Source organism: Zalophus californianus, chromosome 4 (assembly GCF_009762305.2).
Source record: "Zalophus californianus isolate mZalCal1 chromosome 4, mZalCal1.pri.v2, whole genome shotgun sequence".
NCBI lineage: Eukaryota > Metazoa > Chordata > Mammalia > Carnivora > Otariidae > Zalophus > Zalophus californianus.
In genome coordinates, this window is record NC_045598.1 from 137608858 (window position 1) to 137616629 (window position 7772).

Below are 7772 nucleotides of genomic sequence, written 5' to 3' on the forward strand. Positions count from 1 at the left end.
GTCCTGAGAAAACTGCCCAAAATGTTAACACATCAATCTTAAGGAAACAAGCCTGGCTTTTACCGACTTAATTTCATATAATTATTTCAGAGTTTGAGTCTTTACAAGAAAAAGGGAGTGGAGGAAAAAGATCAGAAAATTGAAGGGGATGAGCAGAAGAGGAATGAGATTTCCTTTGTTTTGAAGATTCCCCTTTCCACCCCCCCACCCCCCACCCCACGCCCAGGACTCCATCTATGCTTTCATCTTTTGGGAGCAAATGCATAGCACACTCAACAGCATGTGGAGTAGCTTGGAAGGTACTGATTTCAGCTCAGGTCTGTTTTTAAGGGCCACTTTGATAAAGCTTGCTCTTGTGTCTCAGGTCCTAGAAACCAGCATGCCGTCCAATGAGGCTAGAAGATCTGCCCGCCACTCCTGACTCTGGCTACTAAGTTACAGGGTAGTTTGTCCAAGTCAGTCAGCTGCAGGGTCCCGATGACACCTCCGGAATGGAGGTAATAACACAGGCACACCTCTGAGATATTGCGGGTTCAGTTTCAGACCACCTCTATAAAGCGAATATCATAATGAAGTGCGTCAAATGAAGTTTTTGGTTTCCCAGTGTCTGGAAAAGTTATGTTTACACTATACCAAAATTTATTAAGTGTGCAAGAGCATTATGTCCAAAACAATTATATATATATATATATATATATCTTAATTTAAAAATACTTCATTGCTAAAAAAAATGCTAACATCACTTGAGATTTCAGTGAGTCATAATCACTGACCACAGAACTCTAAAACAAATATGATGATGAAAGAGCTTGAAATATTGCAAGAATTACCAAAATGTGACACAGAGACATGAAGTGAAGAAGTGCTGTTGGGAAAATGTCATCAATAGACTGGTTTGATGTAGGATCGCCACAAACCTTCCGTTTGTAAAAAACAAAAACAATATCTGTGAACTGCAATAAAGCAAAGCACAATACAGTGAGGTATGCCTGTCCCTCCCCTGCCCATCTCAGAGGGTTACATTTAGGAAAACACTCTGAAAGGGCAAAAATGCTGCTATACAAATGAAAGGTATTATTCTTACAATAAGGTTTAACTATGATCAGTACTCTATAAGTTATCTAACTAAGTTTAACTATTACTAGTATTCACATAAGAGTCAGATACGTAGAATTTGGTAAGTAAGCAAAAAAAACTTAAATCTAGTTGATTTAAAAATGCAAATTACAAAGCCCCATCCTCCAGAAACTTTGATTCAGAGGGTGTAGAGTCTGCCCAGGAATCTACATTCTAAATAAAGCCCCTGGGAGAGTGGAAGGCAGATCAGCAACCCGACTTTGAGAAGCACTTCGTTTTGCAAAATGGGGACATTTCTCATTCTCCCACTCTCTGACCAGGCCCATGCTCCCACTGGGCCTGGGTGTGAGAAGAGAGCATGTTACTTTCATATCCCTTCATTAATATTTCAGAATCTACGACATGAAGGACGGGAAGAAAACAAAGCAGAATGGGGGATTATGTAGATGGGTTTGGTTTCCCTTTAATGATGAGAAAAATGCATGTCTGCTCTGAGCAGATGATAAATTGATCCAGAAAATGTTGCACAAGTGTTCTTTGCTAAGCTGCAGGGTCAAAGTCAACAATATAAAAGAAAATATACCTCCGTTTAGTTGAAAAGGACTTACATTCAAGGCATTGCACAATGGGGCTGGTATGGGTTACACTCTGTCAAATGGCCTGTTCATGTACTCAGCTTTCCACAGAACTGTGACAAAAGAGGACAATGAGAGAGAGAGAGAGATTTAGCTCTTGTGCTTGCAGTTTGTTTTTGCACCTGTGGTTTTTTTTTTTTAATGATAACAGTTTGAGAACATCATAATAATATTTCTAAAGATCATCAGTGACATAGCTCACGTGTGAAGTTGGGATAATGAAATGAAGGACCTCTCCTAAAAAGAATCCCTTTTCAGGAACCAGTGCCTACTCTAGAATTAAGTGAAAACAAAGAATGAAACTGAGGAAGAAGTTTCTAGAGGTGGCTCCTAGAAATCTAAGGGTAAGTCTTTTTTTTTTTAAGATTATTTATTTATTTGAGAGTGGGGGAAGAGGCAGAGGGAGAGGGAGAAGCAGAAGCAGACTCCCCGCTGAGCGTGGACCCGGCCGTGGGGATCGATCCCGGGACACTGAGATCACGACCTGAGCCGAAATCAAGAGCCAGATGCTTAATCAACTGAGTCACCCAGCTGCCCCTCTGAGAGTAACTGTTCACCAATATTAAACTCATTTGTCTAGCAACTTTCCATTTCTAAAATCAGCAAAAAAAAAAAAAAAAAAAAACCCACAAAAAAACAAAAACAAAAAACAACCCACAAAAACCTCTCAATCTATTCGGTCTACTCATAGGCAAACCCTCAGGTCCGACTTCATCTTTACATACACAGGAGCACGTGTGTGTGTGTGTGTGTGTGTGCATATTGGTTTTCGACGCCCACAGTCAACACTGAGAATTAGAAAATTAGGGTAGAAGAATTTTCGAAGATAGGTCCATTGATAACCAGAAGTGGTGGGTAATAGCCTGATAAAAAGCAGGAATATTCTCTATTTAAAAGTTTACAAAATAACTTCAGAATCACAGAAACCGAGGACCCTTCATACCTTGCCCGCCCCCCGCCAGACACCACCCACCCTGGGCTCCAGTGTGTTGCAGCAGGGTACAAAACCTTTGTTCACTGCAATGATCCCAACACCTCAAGAAAAAATTAAATTATATTCTATCTTCTCTGTTTAAGAAAGTACTAAACAATGTATTTTGGAAAGATTTCCATGAAAATGGTTAAAATGAAAGAAGTTTCTGTACTGAAAGTGGGAAAACCTTATCCTTTCACTTATTCAAAAATACTTCTTTTCCCAAATTTCTGGATAAGCAGGGTTTGCCTAAGAAGAAACGATTAGGGACTGAGGGGGCAGGAGGAGGAACAGCTGTTTTGAGTTAGACAAGAAGCATGCTAATGACTGCACAGGAGTCAGGAAGATACTCAGGTTTAGCCTGCTGGTCAAAAAAGTCATGTACTTAATGGTCGAATGAAAACAATTATTCAAGGTCTGTGATAATGGACATGAGGGGGGAGAATCAGAAGACAGTGCTGACGAATGAGGTATTTGTGGCATAAAACCATCCTCCCCGAGGCTTCAGTCCACAGCTGGAATCGGAAGTAGGCCACGGCGCACATGCTCTGGGTGCTGAAAGGGGCCCAGTCAAACTTGCCAACGTTGGGGCTTGACAGAGCATTTTCTGAGAAAGGTGATAACTGAACTGCAGATGAGTCATGCCAGGTACAAGAGGGGAGAAAAGAGGATGCTTTCAGCTGGAATATGAATGATAAACACACAATGTCATGATTACTATAAAAGTTACAGGCACCAGAGACACTAAGGAAAAAAAGCCAGTAAGTCATTTTATCTTTACAGCGAGTGGTTCCTATAAGGGGTCAGCAGGTCGTGGCAGAAACTACCAGTTAATTAGCTCCGCGTGTCTCTAAGTCAGCAGGATGCCTCTAGTCAGAGAGCTCCAGCCTTTTTGCAGGGAGACCCTGGAGCTCACTGGTGCCGGCTGGGAAAGGCCAGGAATATGGAGGATTCCCAACACTAACCTTCCTGGGGAAAGGAGAGAAATTGGCATCAGGTCCCTGCATCCCCACATCCTGCTTGCCTCCCACCCCTGCGCCTGCGTGCCATAGACCCTGAAAACTGACCCCCCCAAACCTCCTACTGACTGTCTCAATTGAAAGGAGAATGAGACCAAACTGTCCCTATCTTAGAGGTGGAGAAGTGTACAAGGAACACAGGATCAAACCTACTCTCACCAGAACACTAACCCCAATTTCAGCCCTTACCGTATCCTTAACCGCTTGACAAGAAGTAGTCACGTTAGAGCTCTGAAACACAGAAATCCTTAAAAAATTTTTTTTCTAGTTCTGTATCACATTATCTGATTTATGCTATAGATTATAGGAAATACAAATGCATAATTATTAAGTTTTTTAAAAGCAAGCTGGGAGGTCATGGCCATCAACCACCCCCTGTACATAAATAGCTCCTAAACCCAGATCTCTCTTTAGCCCTGGCCCCATATTTCCAACTGCCTACTGGACATCTCCACCTTGGTACCCCATAATATCTCAACTCTTTGTACTTGAATTTGCTTTCCTCCCAATGAAGGTCTGTTGTCACCTTTTCTTCCCGGTAAGTTCTTGAGATGGGGTAAGACCAGGAGGCTGGATAATCATAAACACATCTGTCCCACCACACTATGGAGCCAGATGGGCCTTGGCTGATTCTCTTAGCACTCTGGTAGCAGTGCAGACCGACTCAGAGATGTGTGTGCCATGGTCCCACTTCAACAGCTCTCCTGAGTCAGAAGTACAGTGGACCCTTGAACAACGTAGGTTCGAACTGCACAGGTCCACTTATAGTAAGTGGATTTTTTTCAATAAATATAGTACAGTGCTGTAAATGTATTTTCTCTTCCTTATGATTTTCTTAACAAAACTGTCTTTTTTCTAGCTTACTTTATTGTAAGAATACAGTGTGTAATACATATAACGTATAAAATATGTGTCAATTGACTGCTTATGTTATCAGTAAAGCTTCCGGTCAATAGTAGGCAGATAAGTTTGGGGGGAGTCAAAGCTGCACATAGATTTTCAGTTACACAGGGGGTTGGCATCCTTAACCCTTTTTTGTCCAAAGGTCAACCGTACTTGAGATAAAAGATAACAAGATAGCAGGAGTACAGAATAGGGACTAACAATAGTTTTTATTACCGTTACGGCCATTCAGGCATACAGCCCCAGCGGTTTTTCCTTGACAAAAACATGATACAAGGGAAATTTGGCATTGATCGCCTGCCTCTTCATTCTGGGCCTTTCACCCTAAAGGCAGAAACCTGCTCACTCAGATCCCTATTCTAAAAATGTTCTTGCCCACAGAGTCTTTCCATATAGACTCATAGAAAGTGGAACCTGAAAGGAACATTGGAGATCTCGTAGGCCAGCCCCTTTATATACAGATGAGGTCATGGAAATACAAAGAGGTGCTGTGCCCTCGGTCACAGAAATCCAATGGCAGAGCTGTGCTAGAACCAAGATCATCTGGGGTGCTTCACATTCCTTCCTGTTTTCACAACCACACAGTGATGAAGAAAAATTGATATCCCTTCCAGAGATGGTTACACTTCAACAGCATTCAAGGAATCAAGTTAACCCAGCCCTAAGGGTAGAGTATCAGGAATCAATGACAAAGCAGAGCATGTGTTTACAGGCTAGCTATTCATGAGGATCCATAGTCTAGAATGCATCTCTTTCAGTATCACAGAGGTCTCACCTTTATACAGAGCTTCATTGTCTCTTAAACTCCAGGAACTATTGATGCCTTCAGAGCTGGAGAGGAAAACACCTAAAGCAACTACACCATACTACTGTGCAGTCTACATGTCATAACGAAATTCATCATGTAATCTGGGCCTTCTTCTTATCTGTGCACTAATCTACATTATTCCCCCCCAGAGAAAATTGAGGCTAATAAGAAATTCTTATTTCAACTTGATTCCTATATGGATGATTCATGGATGATATGATGGATGGTGACAAGGCATAATATTTAATGATGTACAAGTTCCAAGTGATATTGGTCAACCATTTTATGGTCACAGTTGTGTCACAAAAGTAAGCAGTAAAAAACCACTATGACAAAGTAGTAGGCAACTGATAAATATTTACATTATTTGAAAAAAAAAGAAAATCGTATTTCATTTTCCAGTTGCTCTTCGTATTTTGTTGCCAATTTAATGATTGCTCAGCTACAAGTTTGAGCAGGAGGAGGGACTAACAGTATGGGTGAAGTCATGGACATGAGCTGGACCCAGGAGATGTCTGTGTTTACTCACCTTGCTGTGAGGGCCATTTCCCATGGGCAGCCTAATCAGATTGCAAGAGACCCAGCATGCCTAGTAGTAAGCACTGTTTCTTGAACACGATCTCACTCTCTCCTCACATCCGCATCCTTTCTTCTTTAAGAATTGGAAATAGTTTTGCCATTTCTATTTACCTCTATTTATCCCTGTTTTCCTCACTTCCTTCCCATTTATCTTAGCAAGGTAAAAGAAAAAGAAAGTATATTCAGAATACATATTTAACCCACCATGTCATAGGTATGCAATAAGTATGCTGAGGTTAATCCTTTCTTCTGTGCCTATGGCTCAAGAAACCCTGGAGGGGCGCCTGGGTGGCTCAGTTGTTAAGTGTCTGCCTTCGGCTCAGGTCACGATCCCATGATCCCGGGCTCCCTGCTCGGCGGGAAGCCTGCTTCTCCCTCTCCCGCTCCCCCTCTGCTTGTGTTCCCTCTCTCGCTGTGTCTCTCTCTGTCAAATAAATAAAATTTAAAAAAAAAATCTTTTGAAAAAAATCTTGACAGTTTTCCGTCTACTCCATCATACATTCATGTTTTTAAAAAAATATAAAATCCTCCTACAACTTCTAAGAAAACTGACACTTCAAGAAGATGCACCATGTTTATTCTATGATTCTTATTCTTAACAGACCCTGTAACACCACTGCGTACTCCAGTAAGAGAAATCAAACTTAACCATTAAGGGAACCATTGAGAGAGTTATGCTCTTTGAAGGTTTGGTTTCCAATCTTATTCTAAACTTTTTCCCCCCATCAACTCTCAAATCTGAGGAATGTTTCTGTTGAATATATATACTAGAACTTTTGGAGTGCTATCCAGACCGTGGGCCATCTTTTCTATGCTGTTTTCATCCATAGTCCTGCTAAAGAGATCGACTAGCCTGCCCTGTTCATTCCATGTGCCAGCAACTGCTCTGCCACCGCGAGCTGGACCTGACCCAGGCTGATCCAATCAGATGCTCTCCCAGGAATTTAGAACCGGGTCCCAGCAATTACCTGGTGGTGGGTCCTGGCGTGGGGGGTCATACAGAGCCAGGGCTGGGGCAGTCTTTTTATGCCATAAACATTCTGAAGTAGAGCAAGCCGGTTAAGAGAGAAAAAGAGAAGAATTAAGCAAAATCATTTTTTAAAATATTTATTTATTTTAGAGAGACAGCACAAGCAGGGTGAAGGGGAGAGGGAGAGAGAGAGAGAGAGAATCTCAAGCAGACTCCCTGCTGAGGGCAGAGCCCCATGCTGGACTCAGTCCCACAACCCTGAAATCATGACCTGAGCCAAAATCAAGAGTCAAGACACCTAACCAACTGAGCCACCCAGGCGCCCCTCAAGCAAAATTATTTTAAAAGAGAAATAAAGCAGTGATAAATAAGTTAAAAAATATTTTTCCAACCAAAATGGAATTAAGTTAGAAATCAGTAATAAAAAGCTATATAAAAGCTACCCAATATTTAGAAATTAAGCAGCATACTTCAAGATAACTCCTGGGTCAAAGGAAAAAAAAATCATAAGCAAAATTTTAAAATATTTTGTAAATGGACGAAAATGACCATATAACATATCAAAAGTGCAGAATGTAGCTAAAGCAGTGCCAAGAAGAAAATTTATAGCATTAAATGCTTCCATTAGAAAAAGAGAAAAGTTTCAAGTCAATGATTGAAATTTCCACTGTAAGAAATTTGAAAAACAGCAAATAAATCCAAATCATGTAGGGGATGGAAATAGTAAAGGTAAATATAATATTCCATTGTTTGAATGTACCACAGTTTATCTACCTATTCATCTACTGAAGAACCTCTAAGTTGCTTC